At 53.9% G+C, this 23,552-nt stretch overlaps 1 protein-coding gene across 3 annotated transcripts in view; it reads left to right on the top strand.

Annotated features, from left to right (window-relative positions):
* The window catches only part of LOC116661335, a 64,711-nt gene extending 41,285 nt beyond the window's left edge, over positions 1–23,426 (top strand). For all 3 annotated transcript variants that reach the window (XR_004317213.1, XR_004317214.1, XR_004317216.1), the window contains 2 exons: positions 21,349–22,024; positions 22,349–23,426. The gene's annotated coding sequence lies outside the window, so the exon portion shown is untranslated. The remainder of the gene's footprint in view (positions 1–21,348; positions 22,025–22,348) is intronic.
* The last annotated feature ends 126 nt before the right edge of the window (positions 23,427–23,552 follow it).

Genomic DNA, 23,552 nt, shown 5'->3' with positions numbered 1-23,552 from the left:
AGGAAGAATTATTTCTAGTGTATCTGCTCTGCTGGAGGTGACGCTGAGTGCCTGGGGAGGACAGTGGGTGTCAGCCCTGGAGGGGCACGTACACCAGATCACGGGTGGCCTTGCTTGGATAAGGGGTTAAGGGTGTATGACTTTATTTTTAAGGTGTAGGGAGTGAGGTTTTTGAACAGGGCAGCAGCACAGTCGTCTGGCTATAAGTTGACCCTGAAATATGGAAGTTGAATTTGGAGAATGAACTTAGAAGATAATTGCATGGGTGGACTTCGGTGGCTCTAGAACATTTGAAAGGAAACGGTGGTTTGGCGGTTGCCCTCCTGCTAGCGTCATATTTGCTGCTTGTTCCTCTTTATTTGGGATGGAGAACTATGTATGTGTCCAAAGGAGAGATGAATTCTTTCATAATTCACTCTGTGGCCAAGATGGCCTCAGACACTTAAGAAGCCTAGACGCTGTGTCTAAAATGCTGAGTGGGAGGGTCTGGCTACCCCAGGCTGGACTCGCGTCTTCCTAAGAGGAAGGGCACTGATGCAGGACACGGTCAGATGCTGTAGCCACCAGGAAGGATGAATGCACGAGGGCAGCTGCTGCTGGTGAGGGAGGGGAGGGGTGCTGAGGGCGCCCTGCTCTGGTGATCTGGGCTCAAGTCTGAATGTTGCTGCTAATCTGCTGTGTGACCTTGAACAAGTCACTTGTCGTCTCTGGGCCTGAGTCTCCTCATCTGTAAATGGAGAGGTTAGACTGGGTGGGCTGTAAAGTTCCTTGGAGCTCTGACATGCTGTGGGTGTACGGGACTGAGGGAGGCAGTGGTGGGTCTGCCACATCTCATGGTCCCCAGGTGTCTCTTCCCCCTCATGGGCGCTGAGGGAGGCAGGCCAACAGGGGGCACGTTCACTCAGATCCCTGGCCCTGTCTCACAACCTGAGTCCGAGTTCTGGCCTGGCTATCGGTCAGCAGTGTGAACTTGGGCAAGTCACTTAACCTCCGGGAGCCTCTGTTCCCCTTCCTGAAAAATGGGCAAGTTAATGGGTCTGCCTTCCAGCCACAGGTGCTTCAGTTTAGCCAAGGGAGACAGAGCCAAGCTGAAGGACATTAATCTCTGACATCCACATGTTACCCAGTGTTGAATGTTTCCTGGTCAGGGTCAGGATGGGGTCCAGAGGATGTAGTGTGTGGTTGACCGAGGGGTCAGTCTTCTGGCTCCTTTGCTGCAAGTTGAGTTGTTGGCTCCTGTGACTTGCTAATGGCTGCACAGTAGCATCAGAGACACTGGGCAAAAATCTATCAACCAACTGCAACACAAGTGACCACTGGAAACAAAAGGATGGTTGATTAGTTATTTCTTGTGACCGGTCTCAAAGCCAAGGGGCATCGATTACTCAGATAGTGAAACTCAGGGGCATTGAAACTCAGACAATGGAAACATGTCCCAGAATCCATCTGGGCCTGCTTTAGAGAGCCAGGTGCTTGCTCTGGCTAATGGCTTTGGAAGTGTCACTGGATTTCCAGGGCAGAGGGCACTGTCGTTTATGGTGTCTGGGTCAGAGGCAAGTTTGGACCCCTTTTCTCAGTTGTGTTCATCCCTACTTGTGGGAACTGTAGCTCCCAGAGGGCACGATGCTCCCTGTGCGTTCCTCTTTTGGAGGTTTCTGAGTATGCTCTTCAGGGAAACTTGATCCGGTGGAGGGGTGGCTAATTTGAAGCATCTGGGTCTCTAACAGCTATCCTGAAGACGCAGGGTTAAGTGGGTGTAACCTAATGTCCACAGGAGAATAATCCCCTGGTGGGGCACACACAGTATCCGGAGAATATTATCTAGCATAATAAGGGTGAGCCCAGGTTTTGTCCCTCAAGGTGGACAGATTCCTTGAGTGGATTCAAACAGTTCCCGCAAAACAAGAACAGACCGACTCTGCAGCTAGAGGAGCCCCAGTGTTGGTTCCCGCTCCTCATGGGCTAGGTTTTGCTCAGTAGGGTTGTAATAACCTCAGCAGGAACATCTTGCTGCAGTGGAGGCAAGTTTCAGTTTTTAAAGACTCAAGTTTGGAATGAATTATGTGAGAGAAGCTTAAGAATCAGCAAGGACCCATCGAAGGAAATCTACCTCCTTAAGCGTTTAAAGAAGAGTTATTACATTTTATCAAAAATCAGTTGAATTCAGAGCAGTAGCTAAGGTTGGAGGAAAACAAGAGTTTTTTTTTTTTTTTTTCCCCTAAGTGGTAGCAGACTATAGGCAGTGAACTACCAGGAGGAGGAAGGGGAGGGAGCTCATGCTGAGAAGAGAGAGCGAAGCACAGTTATAAGCGGCAGATGACACGCACGTGAACGAGAATCTCGAGGCTTTGCACACCCCCTACCTGAGCCGTTGTCACAAGCCTGTTTAGTTGAATGTAATATATATATTAATATATATATACATATATGTAATTTTTCTTTTTAAACAAGTTACGGAAACAGCAGAACTTACATCTTGAAACCAATATAGAAAACTCAGGAAGGTTGAATCATGAGAATTTGAACCACAGCCTTGTTGAAAGCAAAATACTATGCAGACGTTTTGTGTATATGATAAATTAATTTTTAAAGACTTTGAATCAAGCCCAAGACCCTATCTCAGAGCTAAAACCTTTTCTAATCATCTCAAAAAGTAGTAGAAATAAAAAAGGCTATTATGTAAATATACGTTTCAGTGTCCACAAAAAGAAGCCCAGTTGAATAATTTCCTTTTTTGACGTCTTTGACTGTTTATCTGGACTCTAGATAGTCCTGGACTCTACACACAACAACTGACTGATGTTTTTGATCAGGTAGCTTTTCCCAGGAGAGGGCAAACTAGAGGGGTGGAAACAGAAAATGAGACAGCTGGCTTCCAGCAAGGGTGAAATGATCATCCTACAGCTGGTGGGGTTTCTTCTGCGTGGAGAGTGAAGAAACAGATTTTGACCTGTGCACTTGGAAGAGAGTGACCTTACCCTGTTTCAGGCAACAGCGTGGGCCCTTGACAGTTTTATGAGGCTGAATGATAAGAAACCAGCTCTTATGAACCCCCAAAGTATGGGAACCAAGGAGGCAGGGGGTGGGAGCTGTGTCTCCTGCATTAAACAAAATCACCTCTGTTTTAGGCAAGACAAGCTCCTTACGTGGGTTCCTATCAAATGAACACTCTTGTTTGTGTCAAAATTCCAAGTGGCCGTTGCAATTCCAGAGTGTCTCTTACATTGTGTTAGAGAAACAGGGAGACAAGTTAAGACGGCTGAGACTATGAAAGCAGCAGGTGTTGGGCCCAGAAGAGCGTCGGTTCAGATGAAGAAGACCCCAGGGAACCAGAACAGTGTGTCAGGAGACGGGGTGTTTCAGGACCATGGTCAGAGGCTGAAGGCTGGTTGTCGGCAGTCAAGGGCTGACCCCCGAATCCTCCAGATTCCAGGCAGATGGAACTTTAAAGGAGGCAGTTCCCCTGAGCAACACAGAGACAAGATTGGGGAAGGGGCCTTTATAAGATTTTGAAATGGTGACCTGGGGTGGAGTCTGCCCCGAAGGGTGGCAGATCTCCTGAACTCCCATGTCCCGGAGACCAGCTCCGGGACGGACTTCTTGATCCGCATCTGTGCTCTTCCTGCCGACATTTCCACTTACAAACAGCACTTTAGACATTAGACAGACAGACGACAGACAGACAGACAGAGAGACATGGGAGCAGGTAGTAGAAGCTAGGACAACAGTTTCCCCAGGGAGCAACCCAAATCTGACCAGACAGCCAAGAATTCCCACAGCATCTCATTCCTGGGAGGACAAAACAGGCTCAGAGCCAAAGGGCCTCAAGGTGACCCTGGAACTCAGCTCGCTGAGCTCACCTCCCAGCTGTGGGCCGCGGGTGGGAGACTGTGGAGGGTTCCCGTGTGAGCGCCACCATGGGGGAGAGCGTCCCTCCAGGTTCCAGGAGGCGTGGCGCCTCAGTGGTGGCTCACCTGCCTCGCAGTGGAACCTCCGTTTCTGCCGGTTCTCTCCACTTAAAAACCAACCAAATCACACCTCCCTTGAACAAAGATGGGCTTTTTGACTGGTTGCAGGAAGGAAGAACGCTCACCAGGGGAGAAGGTGTTAGAAAGGCACCTTGGGACTTTCGGCTCGGGCGGTGCCTGGGGAGGGCGCGGTTAGGAAGGGAGGTGGGGTCTTCCTCTGGGTTGAATATTATTAGGAAGCAGGCGTGAGGCTCTGACGGCACATCTCGATAATGGTTACCCAGAATTTGTGAAACGCTCGGGTGTCGGTGCGAGTGTGTGGGTGAAGGAGCAGCCCCTGTGTCCCTAGGCTGGGGAGATGCCTAGTGTGTGTGTGTGGGTGGGGGGGCTAGATTATGAAGTGGCCTTGTTCTTTTGCCTCCCCTGTGGTCAGAGTGGCTGTGTCTGATGTTGGTGTCCTGGGAGATTATCTCCAACGTGAACAGCCTGGTCCAGTGCCCGCCCCAAGCAGGCCAGGTCCTGCACGCCCGGGGCTGTGCTTCTGTCTCTGACATAGACCAATTCTTCAGTGCAGCTGGGAGATGCGAAACAGAGAGTCACCACGAGAGGATCTGTGACAATTAACAGCACGAGGGAGACGATCGGTTTCTGTCCGGACATTCATCTTCTCTGGGGGTCACTTACTCAGGAGGCTTGGCCATTGAGAAAGTAGCCAGGAAACTGGAAGCAAACAGGCAACACTGCTGAGCGCCTGAAATGGAAGTCCCACAGTGCCCTCGTTTGCACAAGAGCTCGAGCTTTGACACATGATCTGTCTACTCCGTCAGGCACATGTTCTAACTAGCTTTGTCGTCATGCTCGCGGAAGGTTTGAGCTGCAAGGGGGTTGGGAGGGAGGGGACGCTCAGACGCAGGAGGAAGAGGAGTAGCCACAAGTGTGACTGTGGGGGGACCCTGAAGACATTATGCTGATCAAAGAAGCCAGATACACAAAACCACGCTTCTACGGAAATGTCCAGAATAGGCAAATCCAGAGAGACGGGAGGGAGACTAGCCATTCCCAGGGCTGGGGAAGAGGGCCTGGGGGTGGCAGTTGATGGCGGATGGGGTTCCTTTTTAGGTGGGGGGTTGAAAATATTTGGACTTAGTTGGGGGATGGTTGCACAACATTGTGAATATACGAAAAACCACTTCAGACGGTACATTTTGCCAGAGGTGATCTACATTTCAGTTTTAAAAAATGTTATTAAAAAGAGCCTGGAGATCTGGCAACTGGGTCACCTGAGGATTGGAGAGGATGCGGGCACTCGGGAACTCCACTCAGAAGGCGGAGTCTCCCAGAACCCTGGGCTCTGCTGCCTTTCCATCCGCAGCCTCTGCAGCTTTCCTCAACACGGCCCCACAGGCGCACACGGCGTCCCCGCCGGCCACGTACAGACCTGGGATGGAAAGACACCTAGGACGTGGTCCCCGGGCCCTGGAGGGGCAGCACCCCCACGCGGCAGTGGGCGTCCAGGCTGATGACCCCCTCGTGGGAAAGTTACCTTACTTTCAAAATGTTTGAGAAGGCAGAGGAGTGGGTCATACATTTGTAAAAACAAACAAAAAAAATTCCTTTCAATACCACCAACCTTTCAAAGAAATATGAAAACCTCCAGTGTTCAGTTTCAGCTAGCTGGAGAGAGAAAGCATGTGGAGCGGCTCATTTCCCGGGGAAGTGAGAGGCTCGCTGGGTTTGCAGGAAGGCGGGCATTCGCCAGGCGCCTTGGCACCTCCTGGACGGCGGGTGACTCCCGAGTGTTTAAAACTCTCCCGCCTCCCGGGCACCTGGGATCTCCTGGCGACGGCACAGGTCATGCTGACTGTTGTCATTTTTTTCCGGAGCTCCCAACGTGCCTCTTGCTTCAAGGGCTGGGAACGCTGAGCTGCCGGGCGAGGAGGAGGGCCCAGGAGATGGGGCTGTGCTGGGCAGCCGCGTGGGGAGGCCTGATTGAAGCTGCCTCCTTCCGCAAGCTCTCCATCATTGGTTCTTCTCAGTGAGCAGCGAGCCGTGTGTGCCTCGCCGCCAGGGCTGGCCTGGACTCACCCACCGTGGTTTTCGGGGGGCAGGGGGTGGGGCAGGTACAAAGTGTGTGCCCACCTTGGACTGGTATCTCTCACAGTGAAGGACTGTGCCACGTTATAAATCTCTGGCTTAAGAGGGAGCATTCGGGGAGGAAGGAGGGAGAGCTGAGGCCTCCATCTGCAAGAACGCAGGTCCTTTGCTGGAAATCGCCTTTTCTATACTCAGGCCGCCACCCGGGACCCAAGGAGCTGACTTTGCCACAGGCTTTGGGACACGGGACCTGCTTTTTAAAATAAACATCTGGGAGTTTTTAAAGACATGAGTTCAGACCTGCCTCTGGAAATGACACGTTTAAAGGGAGGACCCTCACTTTGATGTCATGGGGGCCACGCTGCAGGGCGGGGCGAATATTCCAGGGACTGAAAACTCAGGACCAGGAACCTGCGTCTTGGGAGACTGGAGCAGACTGAGGGAGGCACAAGGAGCAGAGAAGCAAGTGGTGGTGGAGGTGCCTGGGGAGAGCGTCAGGGACTGGCTTTCAGAGACGGTGAGGAGGCCCAGGGCTCCCGCTGGGCTCCTGCAGTCTACCGGGCTTCGACAGGAGTGGGAAGGGCAAGATACGTGAAAGAAAGCCAAGAATCTGAGGGTGGGGTCTCCCCCGTGCTCCCAGCCCTCCTCCACTCCCTCCCTGCAAACCCCTGTATTAGGCAGGCTCTCCCGGGCACAGAAGCCCTCCCGGGTTACCTTCGGTAATGGGAATTTATCATAAGGGTATTTCTAGAAAGTGGGAGGGTTCTATCAACACGGAGGGCAGACTGGCTTCCGGGAGCTCCAGGAACCTGCTCCCCTCGGCTCTGCAGTGAGATGAGGTCTGGGGTGAGCTTCCTCCGCAGTGCCGCTTGGCGCTCTGCGCCTGGGCCCCTCTCCCTCCTGGCCCTGCTGCTTGGCCCTGGCCTGCTCACCGGTGGCTCCACTCTCTGTGTCTTTCAGTTTCTAGCCACACTGCCGGCTGCCTTTTCTCTCCTGTTCAAACCTCTGGAAAGAGTTCGAGTCGACTGTTGTCAGCAGGGCCCATGTCGGCAGCCACCTTCACACAAGGCCACTGCAGGGAGCAGTGACGGGCCGGTCCACTGCAGCGTCCGTGGCAGGACGGCAGTGCCGGCCTCGGGGCCCAGCGGGAAGGCGGCAGTGGTGGCGGCGGGGCGTGTATGTGTTGTTGGGGGTTGTTGAGTGAGGGAGTAGCAGGCCTCTAGACTTTTCCCAGCAATCAAAAAACGAGCCGGCACATGGGAGACTCACCCCTGCCCGCGGCGCAGTTTGTTAAGTCAGGTGTCCTGAGCGAGGCTGCGAAGGCTGCCTCGTTCCCACTCTCTCTGTCCCTTTTTTTGGGTCCTGTAGGTGAGAAAGAGGGGAGGTGTGCAGAGCTCTTTCTGGCCGCAGGGGTAATTCTCAGATTGCCCCAGGCAGCGGGCTCCACTCTGCCTCGGTTTCCCGACACCTCAGCCCATCCCAACCTGTTCTTTTTCCCGCCAAACTTAACATTCCTAAATTTCAAAGTAGCCTTTGGAGCCTAGTAAGTGCTTAAATGGTGAATGGATGAATGGATGGATGGATGAATGAAAACCATCAGCCCTTCATGGAGGTCCGGCGGGTCGGGGGGAGGCGCCCAGCTTTGGTAGAAGCAAGGCCCAGCTTTGAATCCTGGCTCTGCCCCTTGCAAGCTGTGTGACCTCGGGACATGGTATTAACTTGTCTGAGCCTCCCTTTCCTCACTCGTAAGGTTAGGGTAATGCTGCTTCCAAGGGCTCTGGGAGTCCCCGTGATGCTGTGATTTCTAGCACAGGTTCTGGCGTGGCGCGCAGTGATGGGGCTGGCTCAAGGGGCCTGGCAGGTAGGGTTGGCTGGCCCGCCACGTGGGCGTGGTGCACAAGCCCCCCGGGCAGGCAGGTGCTTGGCTGTGATTGTAGAGAGGAGGTGTGAAGGCCATCTGCTGGTCTCATCCTCATGCCCACGGGGCTGGCAAGGCCGCCACGCTGGCCTGCAGTGCCGGTTCCAACCAGGGCTAGGCTAGAAGTGTGGCTGGTGGGGCTGTGTCCCCGAAAGCATGCGCCATGGGGAAGAGACAGGAAGATCAAGGTCCAACATAGGGCTGGTGCCACCAGTGGTGCCAAAACCTACACGGGGTAAATGGAGGCTTAGAGGCAGAAGTCAGTGTGGGGGTCAAAGCCAAAAGCCAAGATCCAGCAGGATAGGAGAATAGGGAACCCTGGGACTGGGGCTGCGGGAGATGTGGCTGCCAGGAAGGTGGCCTCTGACTGGGGGCCCTGAGCATTTCCTTCACGTCTGCCCCTGGGGTCTGACGTGTGCCAGCTGGATGCCAGGCAGCCTCTAACAGCCTGAACCTGTGATGCAGTGCAGATCGGGGGGCGTGACAGGGAGGGTCTGGGCGGTGAGAGGAATCCCCCTCTCTTCCTCCTTGGGGTGACTGAGAGCTGCTGCTCACACCGAAGTCCCAGCTTCCAGCCAGCACGGGCGGGGCTTCCCAGCTGTGCGTAGTGCCCCCGAAGCCCTGTCCCTGGCACCCCCCCCGATTACTGTCCCCAGCCCTCACCTGTCTCCCTAAACTTCCCTTCCTGCTAGCTTGCACCTCCCCGACCCAGCTCCCACTGTGGTGGGAGGAGGGTGCGCACCGCCGGGGCTCTGAGTCCCACTCGCTCCTCATTGCTTCAGGGGCCTTATTCTGTGCAGAGGGTTTCTCTCATCGCCTGAATCTTTTCCTCACTGCTGGCTCCTTCTTGTTAGCATTTAAGCACGCTCGTGGCTCTTTTGACAAAACCCTCTTTCAACCCTGGGTCCCTCTGAAACTGGGGCCCCATCGCTGCTTCTCTTCATAGTCGATGCTCTTGACGGTACTGTCTGCATTCACTGTCTCTGCGGACGCCCCTCCCACTCACCACCGGGCGGGCTTCCGCGGACCGCCCCCTGCCCCGTGAAGAGTCTGTGTGATCGCTGATTGCAGAGCCCAGGGGACCCCCTCCCAGGCCCCCCGTGCCTCCTGTCTCCTTCTCTGAGGGCTGCTGTTGACCACGCCTCCCTGAAGTGCCCTCCTGCCCTGACTTCCCCGCAGTGTCGTCTCCTGGTTTTCCGGCTGTCTCTCCAGCCAGTCTTTTTCAGCTTCTCTTCAGTGCTCTATTCACCCCACTTAAAGACTGGGGTCTCCCAGAGTTCCATGTCTGCTCTCTTCCTTGGGTTCAAATGCTGTCGTGATTCTGGAGTGGGAACCCGGCCAGGGGTCTTTCCAGAGGGCCACCCGCCCACCAGGCACCTCCTCCTGGCTATCCCCAGACTGAATTCCTTCCCCCCACCTCAAGCCTGCTCCTGGCCCTCCTTTGTTCCCTGTCGGGGTAAATGTTGTCTCCAACCACCCAATGTGCCAAGTCAACCCAGCTCCGGGAGACCCAGCCCCGACTCAGCCCTCCTGGCTGCTTCCTCTACCCCTCCTCCTCATCCTTCTGGTGGTCCGTTCTCCTCGGTCCCCAAACCCAACTGGCCGCCCAGCTCAGCCAACTCTACCTTCTTACTGTTGGTGGAGTTCATCCTTCATCCTGTCCGCCACCATGTCTGGCAGATCCCCAGGCATCTCCTGCTGGGATGTACGCGGTAGCCCCCGACCTGCTGTCCCTGCTCCACACATGGACCCCTCCCATCCGTTCTCCACTGTAGCCGCCAGGATGCACTGCTAAAAGTGCAGCTCTGCCCAGGCCACCCTCCTGCTCAGAATTCTTCAGGGCTTCCCCAGTGCCTTCAGGATAAAGTCCAAACTCCTTAGCAGGGTGTCCAGGGCCCCCAGCCCCACACCCCGTGTGGTGTTGACGAGCCTGGCGAGCAGGACCTGGAGACTCGGGCTCAGACCCCAGCGGCTTGTTTGCTGTGTGACTTTCAGTGACTTACTTAACCTCCGTGAGCCTCTGTGCTCTGCATCCAGCCGGGGGTGCGGCAGCCGCTTCGCAGGGCGGGTGCCCAGCCTGTTTTCTGCAGTTGGCTTTTTGTCTCTGTCTCAGGGCAGGTGAGCAGCCAGGGGGCCCGCTGCTTCCTGCCGGGGACCAGCACCCTCTCTGTCTGTCTCCTGTCGTCCCTTTGCCCGACAGGCGCCCTCCACTCCGCTCCCTGAGCGCCGTCCTCCCCAGAAGCCGCCAGCCTCCTTTCCTCGTCCCCCCGCAGCCGCCCGGCGCCCTCCTCCGCTGCCTGCCCAGCTCCTCAGAACTGTTGAGGGCTCTTCTCCGGAGTCGCCTGCTGGAAGTTTCTGGTGCGCACACCAACACTAGCTGCCATTCCCCCGGCGTTCGTGGCCTCTTCCGGCTCCGCGCAGGCCCTCACCTCCTGTCTTGCAGTTGCCTTCTCTCTCTCTGCCCCCCAACCCCTCTCTTGGGGGAGGGCTCTCAGGCCATGCCCGGCGGCTTCTGGAGAGTCAGGACCATGTCTTACTTATCTTTATATCCCTAGTACCTGGCGCGGGCTGTCGACAGACCTCAGCGTGGCTTTCTCTCGAGGCGGAATTTGAGTTCTTACTCCCATGACTCATTGGGTGCCAAGGCTCTCCTTCTCTTCTGTTTTCCTGTTTCTCTGGGGGAGTAGGGGCTGTTGGCCCATCGGACTGTAAGCTCGCCGAGGGCAGGATCCCTGGCAGAGCAGTGCCCCGGGGAGTCGGCGCACAGCTGACGCGCACGAGTGCCGCTGGCTGCCTGGCCTCGGGGAGGAGGGAGATGCGGTCCTCATCCTACTTCGTGCTGGTCAGGCCCAGGGGTGGTGCAGGGTCCTGTGCTGTCTCTGGGGTGCTGGGCCATGACAGGTGGCAGTGGGGGCGGGGGGCAGAGGACGCGTGGGAGGCGCGGTGCCGAGCTGAGGCCTGGAGGGGACGCACGGCTTTGGGTTCTGCTGGGCTTGGGAGAATTGTGGACGGCAGCCCCAGGGACTGTCAGGCAAGGACTGACCTTTCCCACCTAACTGGCTTCAGCTTCTGTGTTAAAATCTGTTTCCAGGCTGGTCAGCACATCTCTGAATGTCACTTCCCATCAGGTCACAAGTGAACCTGCCTGTTTCTAGTCCGAGGGATCCCTGGGGGCTCCTTCTGCCTGAAGGCCTGGCTCTGCAGCCTGCCGCCCCCTCCCGAGCTGTTCCCCTGCTGGGGTCTTCCTTGCTTTGACCTCGAGCTGCAGCAGAGGGAGGCTGCAAGCCACCTGCACAAGCCTCCCTGCGCGCTGTCCTGCCGGGCTGAGCAGCGGCCGTCCCCTCGGGCCACGCTGGGGGGCGAGCTGCCCCCACCCCAGGGTTCCAGCAGCAACGGGGGTCTCCGGAGGCTGACCCTGGGGAAGGGGGCGTAGGTAGTGAGAGCCGGGCGCCCCAGCGCTCTCGTTTGTATGTTCACCCTCTCCCCTGTCCAGCGGGTACGTGATACATGGCGACAGCGAGGGGCTGAAGGGCGCTGAGCCCTGTGCCTGCAGAGCTCTTTCTGGACACCTTTTTCCATGTCAGAGCTTTTAAAGCTGGTTTTTCTGGCAGTTTGCTAAGAAATGGGGTTGGGCTGGGTGCTCAGCCAGGCTTTGGGGGTCCCATGCTTTGTCTTCTAAAATTCTGGGCATCTTCATAGAAGGAAGACCTCATTTGGGTCACTGCTTCTAAACCGATTTCAATCACAATTCCTTTCTCCGTCCTGCCGACCCTCCGAGTTTCCAGAGCAGGGGCCCAAACGTCTTCTGGCCCCACTGGGAGCCAGGCGACTTGAGGGGAGCTTCGGCTGGAAGTCGGGGTGGTTAGGTCAGGCACACATCAGCCCTTCTTGCTAGGAGCCGGGCTTTGGGGGTGAGGGAGGCTGTGGCCATGCCTCCAGAGGTCTTTGGGAGAGACGATGGGCCCTCCTCTTTGTGGAGTGACAGAAACGTCGGCCTGGCAGTGGGGGGAGGGGAGCAGGGACCAAGCCAGCGGGTCTCAGGTGGACCTCCTGGTTCAGCTCTGTTTCTCTGCGGGAATGAAGTTTTGCTTCCGGCAGGTATATAAACAGTAAACCAGGGAAGTGCCTGTGAGTCGGTCTGCATGCACATGTCAGGTCCCCAGGCATGGGTGGCCTTCCGGGGAGCCCCACCCCATCTCACTCCACGCATGCTCTGTCTCCCTCCCCATCTCTCTCCTGGGGCAGGAGTTCTGCTCGGTGCTGTGCAGGGAGGTCACGAGACGGGGCAGATTGGATGAGTCCCCACATAAAAAAAGCCTTTCTCAGGTGGGGTCCCCCCAGCTGGATGCATCGGGATGGTTGCCCTGGAGCACGGACGGTGACCTCTTACCCTCCTTCTCTTCTCTGCCCGACAAAACTTCTGCAGATGATGGCAGGCTCTGTACGTGGGCATCCAAGCGTGCAGCAGGGCTGTGAGCCAAACAGGGACTAGGCTTCGAGTCTGTCCAGTGGTGGACGGTAGAGGGAGGTGGGCCCCCACGAAGCCCATGTCTTGGAGAAGCCAGGCAGCATGCTTAAGAGAATCAGAATCCTGTATATAAATGAATGTATTTGCAGGAACTTAACATTTGCAGGGGAGGCCTGGGGTGTGTGATGGGTGGTAGGTGAGAGCACATTATCCTCTGGTGGTGCCGGGAGGGAGCTGAGGGTGGTCGCAAGGGCTGGGCCGCTGCAGGGCTTTATTCACAAGGCTTCCTGGTTGTGCAGAAATCACTTAGAAAAATTCACTTCCTCATCTTGCTCCAAAAAAATGAAAAGTAGTGAGCTGGAAGTCAAAGTGAGAGGAAGGGGTCAGAACAGAGATGTGTTCATTCATTCATTCATTCAACGAGTGTGTGTCGGCGCCGTCAGTGAGCTCAGCGCTCGGAATCCCAGAGGCACCAGCAAGAGACGGCGGCGCACCGGTGGAGCACGGCGCGGGGAGGGGGCTGCTCTTTTCTTTGCTCATCTCGATTTGGGCATGGGGTGCCCCTGGTGCCTGGATTTTCCTGTGAGGGACGTTCTCTTGGCTGTTGATTTGGTAACATTTCATGTGAACACTTTTGATGGCGTTCTTTCAAAGGACATCTCTTCCCCCGCCTTTGAAAACAGAATCCACAGAACACAATTTCATCTCTTTTTAATAGTTTGGTCCTAACATTCTCTTCCCTTGACTGTCCCCCAATCTGTTCTCATTTTGTGGCTACAGTACCCTGATCAGCTGTGACCCTTAGGAACTGAGGACTGACTGGAGGAAGGACAGAACCAATTTTAATGCCTGGTGTTCACCTGAAGGGTAATAAGCTTTAGCTTGGTGGTTGGAGTGTTGCAGGGACAGGGTGATGACTCTTACTTTCCTGGGAGTGTTTCCCTTCCCTCAACCCATGTTCTGCATACTCACAGCTGTTGGATGCAACTTTTGGCTAAAGTAGGACAAAACTGTATAAGATGAGGTGTCACAGTGAGTGACATGGTGTCTAATCTTTGAGAATTTAAAGGAAAATAACAGAGTCCTCAGGGACTGGGAGGCCCCAGGGAAGTTTCCATGGGAAGGGAAGTTAGCTAGACCTTGGGGATGGGACAGGACGTTGGGGACGGGACAGCACCTTGGTGGGTTGAGGGGAGGTGGCCACGTTACTGAGAAGGGTAGACTGAAGTCTCCAGTGGAATCAGAGGGTCTTCACGGTATGCACATGTAACTCTTCATGAGGTTCTGTGTGACACCATGTCCTCCAGCCCACAGTCCCTGCAGGGATTTATTCTACAGAACCTGGGCTCAGGCCCCTCCTTGTTGTGCGGGAAGCCGCGATGCACTTGCTGCCTGTGAGTGCTGCCTGGACTGTGAGTGTAAACCACAGGACGGAAGCTTGTGCCCTGGCTTTGACTCCAGGAACACAAAATGAGACGGTATCACTGAGCTTCCACGTGTCCTTCAAAGGCAGATGAGGAAGAGGACTGGTTTCATCTCCTCCTTGTGCTGTCAAAGGCCCAACTCTTTTCCTAGAACCCAAATTTCCCCAATATTTCAGAAGGATTGCAAAGCTGCACTTGGAATCAGGAGCCACCGAGGGGCATTAGCTCTGTGGGCATCTGTTATTAACAAAAATCATTAGGGTCTTTTTTAAATTTACAAATCCTTGGGGAATCCAGAATAATAGGGAAAGACAAAAAAACAAACAAACAAACAAAAAAAACAAAAACAAAAACAAAGCCACGCATCTGAGTACAAGACTTTTCCATCTGATACCCAGTTGTGCATCCACTTAAAATGGGGGAGAGAGCATGTTGAAATCAGTCACTGTCAATGGATCAACCACTATTTTTCAAAGGCAGAAACATTTAAAATAAAATGTAGAGTGAGGCATTAGAATCCATTCGTTCATCCAACAACTTTTATCGAGAGCACAGCACATCTTTGGTTGAAGGTGAGGGGCCCAGCAACACTGATGATCTCACCCTTCCATCCCAGACTCCCAGGAGTAACAGAATATACTTTAAAAAAAAATAGAAGCAGTGACAGAAATCAAAAAAGGATGTAATTTGTTCATCATAAACTGAGGAATCACAGAAGGATGAAAAGAGTCAAGATTGGATTGATGAAGGAAGCCAGAGCTCCAAATGTCCCTACAGAAGGGCTACCAAGAAATGTGCTTTGGAGACCTGAATAGACATTTCTCCAGAGAAGACATTCAGATGGCCAACAAGTACATGAAAAGCTGCCCAGCATCACTCATTGTTAGAGAAATGCAGATCAAAACTGCAGTGAGATACCACCTCACAGCATGCTGTCCGAATGGGCATCATCAAAAAGTCCACAACTGATGAATGCTGGAGAGGGTGTGGAGGGAAAGGAACCTTCCTGCACTGTTGGTGGGAATGTAAATTGGTGCAGCCACTATGGAGGGCAGTATGGGGATTCCTCAAAAAACTAAAAGTAGACTTACCATATGATCCAGCAATCCTGCTCCTGGGCATATATCTGGACGAAAATATAATTTAAAAAGACACATGCACCCAGTGTTCATAGGAGCGCTATTTACAGCAGCCAAGTCATGGAAACAATGCAAATGTCCATCAACAGATGAATGGATAAAGAATATGTGGTATATTTATACAATGGAATACTACTCAGCCATAAAAAAGAATAAAATAATGCCATTTGCAGCAACATGGATGGACCTGGAGATTGTTATTCTAAGTGAGGTAAGTCAGAAAGAGAAAGAAAAATACCATATTGCTTATATGTGGAATCTAAAAAAGGGGACACAAATGAACTTACCTACAAAACAGAAACAGACTCAGACAGAGAACAAACTTACCATTTCCGGGGGCAGGAAGGGTTAAATTGGAATTCAAAATTTGTTCCTCTTGGGGAGTGATGGAAATGTTAGCTATCTTGAGTGTGGTGGTGGTTTCATAGGTGTATACACCTATCAGAATTTATCAAATTGTTCATCTGAAATATGTGTAGTTCAGGAAACATACCATAAAAAGGTGTTTAAAAAAAAATGTTGATATAGAAATCAAGAAATGGGCTGAACCAGCAGAGCAGACCTAACTAAGGAGTAATTTGGTGAGCTGGAAGGGGAAACGGAGGTGCTCTCTTCAGTGTGTGGTCTGGAGGACCACGAGATGGAAATATGGAATGAAACGCTGAGGTGTGGAGAACATACTCTACCCACAAGAAGTTTCCAAAGAATGGGATGGATGGAATGGAGGGAGGAGACAGAAAAGAAACACTACAAGGAAATTTACTCAGAGACAGAAAAGAAACTGTTTAAGACAAAACCCCAAGATTAACGAGGGTGACCAAGTGCCAAGTGAGGGGAAGGACACACCTGTGACTAGATACAGCACAGTAACAAGGGTAAAGGAAAACTGCTAAAGAACACAAACTTCCACAGAGAAAGAGGGGTGGAAAGAGATGATCTAAAAAGGAAGACGCGCGAGAACGGGAGTGACGGCGGACCTCTCGCTGGCAGTAGTGGATGCAAAAAGACAGTGGGACTACCTGCACAGAGCCCGGGGGTGGGGGCGGCGGTGAGCCTGGAATCCATCCCCAGCAAAACTCCCCTTCCAGTGTGCAGGGGAGGAGAGCCACTTTGGACGTTGTGGATTCAGAGTTCACCATGCGTGGGCTCCATCTAGAACAATTACTAGAGATCATAAAAAGGCAGAAAGAAAGCAGGAGTGAAGGAGCAACCTCCTTTTTGCTGACTGTGCACGCTTCTGTCCCAGAAGGGGCGAGGCAGCCTCGGTCAGTTTGCTCCTGGTTGGGGAGGAGTGGCCTTACCTGCCATCTCCCCAGGACGGTTGGCTGCACAGAAGCAGCTCCGCCACAGAAGGCCTCTTGCCACCCTTGCCCGGTCGCCGTGTTGAAGACTGCAGTGAGCCTGACCTTGGGGGTCTCCTCTCAGCCCTCTTCCAAGACCTTGCCTTTGTCTCTGGAGCCTGAAAAGGGACGGCTCCCTGGCTGGGGCGGCCACCATCCCGTTTCGTGTTGGCTGTCTCTTAATTCACAGATCTGCCCCACGAGTGTTCAGAGAGGATGAGCCTGGGAGCTTCCCTCTCTGCCGGACCGACGCTCTGGGTCACAGCGGACACACCTGTGCGACCTGTTCTGATTGCAGGCAGTGCGTCTACGGCAGTACCACCCCGAACGCGCCCGATCTCGTTTGCTTGCAGGCAGTGCAAAGGCAGACTCAGATTGCTCAGAACATCAGGTGTCTGCTGGGCCGAGCGGAGGGAGGCATGGCCTGGACCTCTGGGAACTCTGCCCAGTGGCCTGGACATATGAGAGGCAGCCAGCCCTGCTGGATGGAGGGAGAAGATCTGTCAGGAAGAGGCCCTGCCAGCCTTGGGAAGGAAGGAAGAAAACAGAAGCTGTACAAGGCTCTAGGTACCAGAAGTCCCAGCAAACGCGGTGGCTGTGAGATCAGGTGTATGGGGCTCCCCCAGGGTCCCCAGAGTCCGAGCTGGGCACAGCAGGTCCTGGCCGGGAGGGGGCATGGAGCCCCTGATAGGCCTCTTCACATGGGAGGCTTTGGAAGCTCTTTAAAAATCCATACGTTATTAAAGTAATTTTCTCCTCCAGTTTCCCTCCTCTGCGTGATCGTGTTTGAGGAAACCAAGTGGGGCTAATGTTCCCGGCATGAGTTTGTGCTTCCCTGGTGGCTTCTGTTCGTGGCCGGGCCTGGTTCTCTTGTGGGGGGGGGGCGCGGGGTTGGGCAGGCAGAGCCGTTCTGAGCCTCCCTTCACCCGCACGAGCCTGGGCCCGGGTGCTCCCTGCTTTCCAGGTCGGAGGAGGCTGGGAACCAGCCATGCCCAATTGGCCGTCTTCACAAGAACCCGGGGCACTTGGCTAATGTTTGTCTTACAACCCTCGGCTGTGCAGTGTATTAGAGGGGCCCTCGCAGCCGTGTGTCCTGCCCCACCCCAGCTCCAGGCAGGACTGGGTGTCAACCATTTTCCTCAGATCACTGTCTTCTTCGCTTTTCTAAAAATTACGTCCGAAGATGCAGCTACTGTAGCATCTGTTGGGAAGGCTTTTCCTGCCTTCACTTGCTGTTGGCCAGGAAAGCTTACATCACTGCTGTGCAGACCCACCAGGCTCAGGGGAAGGACCAGCCTGAAGATGCTCCCGGCACCCCCCCCCCCCGCCCCCCGAGAGACACTGGACGCTCGTGGTCTCATGTGGTCTTCACCCAGGAACGGGGAGGCCTCGGTTCTCAAACCTGCTGTGTGTGTTACATGTTACATGTTTTTACACGTTCCCTGTGAGTGTAGGGTTTATTCACGCTTGGGGCTCTAGCTACTCATTTTAAAGCATCTGAGCAGAACTGGAGGACACTGTGGAAGGGGAGCAGAGGGTAAGAGGGTGTGGGGGAAGGGGAGAGAGGAACAGGAAGCTGTGGCTGCCTTGCAAATGGACACCCGGGAGTCCCCATCCACAGAGGTCTTGGGCCAGCACGCCCCTCCTGTGAGCGCGGATCGCTGGCTGGCGTATTTCCGCATAAACTCCCAGTGGAGAGACCCCTCTGCGAGCCTCATTTGAGTGCAGTATTTCAGAGAACAGATGACTCCCATCAAGAGACCACGCACATTTGGGGTCCTCGGGGGAGGAGGTGGCATTTAAAGCTTGTCTTTTTTTTTTTAGTAGAAATCCTACTTTGAAGACAGGGAGGGTTACGTGTTCTTGAGGCCCAAGTGCCTGAGCCCTCAGAGAACAAGCTCCCCCAGTACATTTTCTCTCTTCTCTTCATTTGTTCGGAGAGCTGGGGACAGCATCTGTCCTCTGGGTGCCACCACGGACTTCCCAGTGACAGAATGGAGAGTTGAGAGAGTGACCCGCGGGTTCATCGCGTCCAAAGTCATCACTTTACGGAGGAAGGGATGGAGACCAGGAGGACCGGGGCTCTGAGGGCAGCGGCAGACCTCAGACAGCCCTGTCCCATTTCTCAGGTGTCTCGCTTGCACCTCCCTACCCCATGATCTTCAGTGACCTGGGGCGGAGCTGGGACTAGGATCTGAGTCACTTAATTCCAGGTCAGTGTTTTATTCCCCACCCCCTAAAAGCCCCATGCTTTCTCTGTAGCCTGCTGGCCAGGGCACAAATCAGTGGGCAGAGGAATGAAACACCAGAGTAACATGACTTTAAAGAGTGCAGGGTGGACTTCCACCCCACAGTGGTGCTCCCATCAGCACATAACTGATGCTTGACTTTCCACCATTAGAGATTCATTCCTTTGTAACTTGGAGGTGGCGCCAGCTTCGAGTCTCCCTGTGAAATGCAAATACTTGCGGGAAGACAGCCAACAGCTGATAGTCCCGTGACCTGCTTGAGCTGTTTCTCCAAGAGCCTTGATCTCTGACGGTGGGGGTGGTGGCGGAGGGGAAGCCAGGACAGAGAGATTTTGGAACCTGTTGAAATGGGAAGACCGAGCTGGGACCAGTGTGGGAATGGGTCCTCCCCGTTGTAGACATTCCATACGTGCTGTGACCTGTCCACCTACGCGTATGTGACAGAGCATGACCAGACACACGAGTGGGAAACTCCTTTCACGAGGCAAGAGCAGATGTTTGGAACCTGAAAGGGAAAGACAAGGCTGTCCACCATTCGCCGTCCATGGACGCCCAGCCCCAGGCTTTCTGTATGCTGGTGCCGGGCCCCTCTGCTCCCGCAGCGCCTCATTTGCATGAATTGACCTGCATGGGTGCTTTTGTCCATGGCTGAAGACGGAGGGGCTTGAGCTGTTACTTTGCAAGTGGGAGACGGGAAAAGACCGAGGCAGCTCAGAGGATGGTGCAGTGTCTGTGATCCACCCTGACCCGGTCCTCGAGCCCTTCCAGAGGGAGGGGGGGCAACGGCCAGAGACAGAAAGGGCCATTTCCTCAAGAGACCGGGAGCTCAAGGGGTGGGCCTGGGGGCTCGTCAGACCTACCCCTGCTTCTGCACAACACCGGGAGTTGCCGGGCGCTGGGGGAAACGGCAGCCCCAACAAAGCCGACGGCATCCTTGCGAGGGACACGGTCACCATGGGCAACAGCAAGGCTCCTGAAAGCAACCTCAAGGTTACTGGACACCGACTAAGGAAGCAGAGACGAAGAAGGAGATGTATGATGTGGTCCTGCAGGGCCTCCAGGGGACTCTCAGAGGGCCGTGGGTGGGGAGGGCATTGTAAGGAATTCTCTGTCACATGAGGGTCCAGGAAGAGGGACTTTGGGCCACTGTTACTTAGTTGTGACGCAGGATGGCGTGGCCTGGTTGTGCTGGAGCTCCCCTTACACCACCTGAACTCTGCCTGAGATGCTGATAGACAGAAACAGCTCTGATCGCAGGACCTGCTTAGAGGAAGGCGAGGCGCTCCCGGGTGCGGTCTCCCTCCCCCTTCCCACTCAAGTCAAGGCCGTGATTGGACAGGACTGGAAAGTTTGTCCCAAACTCCATCTGGGACAGGGCGGAATTTTCAGGGACTCTGTTACCCAATCAGGAGAAGGAGCGGGGAAGTCTAACCTTGCCTTAATGAACTCGAGGTAAAATGAGGGTCAGATCTGCTTAGAGCCATCCAGCCGGAAACCATGACCTGAACCTCTCAAGGCCTGGTTTCTGGGCCAGCAGGAAAAGACACAGATGTAGATTTGTTTTAAAAAAAGAAAAGGCTGACTTTGCAGGCTGGGAAAGTCAGGGCATATAAGCAAAGTGCTTCTGATGCGATTCTCCTCCTCTTCCTCCACCATCCACCTGCCAGAGCTCTGCTCTCTCCTGCCTGCCTGTGACAAATCCCACGTTCGCTCAGGATGCATTAACTAAGTCCTGACACAGTCAGGGGGCAGATTTGGCCTCTTGTGTAAGCTGAGTCTTCCAGAAGTTTAAAAAAAGGGGGGGCAATGTCCTCTATACCTGCAAATATGGTACATGACCCAGGGTGACCCCACTTAGAGCGGTTACTGAGCAGAAGTGACAGGAGGAGCTGCAGTGAGAATACAGGTTGACAGGTGCCATTCAGGGGGAGCTGCCCTGTCTGGAGCCATTGCCGGGCTGCCGGCTGCTGCAGCCTCCGGGGGCCGCGTGCGCTTCCTCCGCTGAGCCTGACAGCAGCGGGTGCCGTCATGCCGCGTTAAGTCGGTCACATCCACCCGCGTACCCCACACCACCATGTCCGTTTACTGAGGTCTGCAGTGAGCCTGGCTCTGGGTCAGGCCCTTTGCTACAACCTGGCCCAACTCTTTTTTGCAGACGGGGATCTTGGGGCTCAGTGAAGTGGAGTGATTGCCCAAAGTCACAGAGCAAAAGGTCAGAATCTGGATTTAAAACCAGGTCTGTGCTCCTTCAGCCTGTGAAGTTGGGGAGACGTGGGCCCTGGGCTGGGGTCAGTCCCCTACCAGGCATGTGACTCGAGCAAACTCCGAAACCTTCCTGAGCTGTCCCATCCTGATGGACAAAACGGGTAACAATGAGATGCACCCCTGGGGTTGGTATGTGGACCCAGCGCCTGGCCTGGAGTCACCACTCGGTCACTCTGAGGTCCCCAGGCTCCCCTGCTCCTGCCAGCCCCTAGGAGGGAGGCAGCCCAACCCCAGGGGGGAGGCCCTTCGCTTGGCCAGCACATTTCTAGCCCGGGGGAGGGAAGCCCGACCCTCCGGAAGCTGCAGGTGCATTTGAACTAAATGGATACTTGGACAGTCCATGAAATCAAAGCCACTCTTTTCTTGCTGTGGGATTTGAAAATGTCACCTAACCTTCATGTATTTTTTCCTGTGGAATAACTTGCACACTCCATAACCCTGAGAGGTGTGTTAGGATGGTAACTGATTTTGGTTTTCCCACAGGTGAATCAGCCCCACAGGGGACTGCTCCAGAGAGGATGAGGACTCTGGCCGGCTTCTCTAGCTGGACCTGCTGTCCAGGGGTCTGGACCATCACTCGTGGCCATCACTGTGTATTGGGACAGCATCTCAATCTGAATGTGTTTCCAAGCCATGAATCATGAGACAGAAATTCCACTTGCACATGCCTGGGTACATAAAATGTATCAGGGAATTCGCACCATGTATAAAGAAGAGGAAGGGGGCTCAGAGAGGTGAAGTGACTTCCTCAAAGCCACCTGGCTGTTTAATGACGGAGCTGGGACCAGAGCCAGGGCTGCCGAGCCCTGCAGGTGTGCTCCTCCTCCACATCACGCCATGTCTTTACCTCCCGTGGACAGACACGCTCTTCCAGGGAGAGATGCTGGGAAGGAGACTCACTTCTATCAGAATCCTGTTTTCTGGGAACTCTGCTCAATGCTTCATCCACTAGGCTCATTTGATTCTCACAATCCATCTGCCGGAGAGAGAGAGGACCATTAAGCTGGTTTTACACGGATGGAGAGATTAACCTACTGATCTGGAAGATCACAAGGCCTAGGCTCTGGCCAGATGTCCCCTTCCTCTCCCTCCTTCCTCCCTGGGCCTCTCTCACAGCTGGAAGCATCCTCTGAGAGCCTCAAGTGGGAGGCTTTAAGTGGTAAGGTTTCCTTGGGTTACAGGGTGATGGGTGGGTCACATCTCATGGGCAAGTCTAAATGCAGTAGATGTTGTTTGAGAAGGGAGCCAGACAAAACCCTTCTGGGAAGTGGAGCGTGTGGCTTTCCGGGTTCGGGGCTGCTCTCCAGCACTCAGTACCAGTGGCGGTGGCATCCTGCCATCCACCCAAACTCCCCTCCAGGCAATGTCTTCTGGAAGAAACGGCACTGAGGGTGGCCCCGCAGGCCTGAGTGTCCTCTGTGTCCGTTCCACCTGAGCCACAGGTAATTGATGCCAATTTTGGGGGGTCTTTACTGTTTTTCAGACCATGGAACCTCTTGGTGACATCCAGCTCATGCCTGCTGCTTGGAATCGAACTGGTTTCCCTCCAGGGAAAAACGCCCCCCCCCCCCCCCGTCTCAGCACCTCTCATGAGCGTGTCCCCAGGCCGTGGGGCTGTTGGTGTGGAAGTGCCTTTAAAACAAGGGTTGTGTCTCTTCCTCACACGTCTTCCTCCTCGGGTGCCTAATCCAAGGCTTTGGACGCAGTAAGTGGTTTTGTACTTGACATTGGAATCGCAGAGGGGAAGGAAGGTGGGCTTTGCAGCTCCCAAGGGTTCAGGCTACCCTCTGAGAAATCCAATTTTGGGAAGGTTCTGGCAACACATATTCAAATGATACCACTTTTGGGAGATTATCATATGGAAGTAAAAGGTCCTGTTCACAAGGGTATATGTGAAAGAATGTTTATTGCAAAATTAGAGTGACAGGAAACGAGGAGCGACTTGAAAATCCATCAACAGGGTGCTGGATTACCAAAGTATGGTTTGTCCACACAGTGAGGCATTTGACAGATTTTAAAGGTAGTACTTGGATTAGCATGTGGTAACCTGGAAAGAAGCCTATCATACACTGTTTAATGAATAAACCAAGTTGCTAAGCAATGTATATAATATGATTCCACTTTTATACAAAGTACAGATGGTCCCTGACTTACGGAGTTTCAATTTACGATTTTACGACTTTATGATGGTGCAAAAGTGCTAGGAAGGCATTCAGTAGAAACCATACTTTGAATGTTGAATTTTGATCTTTTCCTGGTCTAGCAACAGGCAGTCAAATACACTCTGGGGATGCTGGGCAGAGAGGACAGCCCCCAGGAGACCCCGCAATCACGAGGGTGAACAACCACCACACTTAGAACCATCCTGTACCCAGCCAGCCACTGTGTTTTTCACTGTCAGTATAGTGTTCAATCAATTACATGAGATATTCAACACTTTATTCTGAAACAGGCTTTGTGCTGGATGCTCTTGCCCAGCAGTAGGCTGTAAATGCTCTGAGATGTTTAGGTAGGTGAGGCTCACCTGTGACGTTCAGGAGGTTATGTCAAGTAAATGCATTTTTGACCTGTGGGTATTTTCAATTTAGGATGGGTTTATTGGGATGTAACCCCACTTTTTTTAAAATTGGAGTAGAGTTGATTTACAATGTTGTGTTATTTTCTGGTGTACAGCACAGTGATTCAGT

Source organism: Camelus ferus, chromosome 34 (genome assembly GCF_009834535.1).
Source record: "Camelus ferus isolate YT-003-E chromosome 34, BCGSAC_Cfer_1.0, whole genome shotgun sequence".
Classification (NCBI taxonomy): Eukaryota; Metazoa; Chordata; class Mammalia; order Artiodactyla; family Camelidae; genus Camelus; species Camelus ferus.
This window is presented reverse-complemented; position numbering and strand designations above follow the sequence as displayed.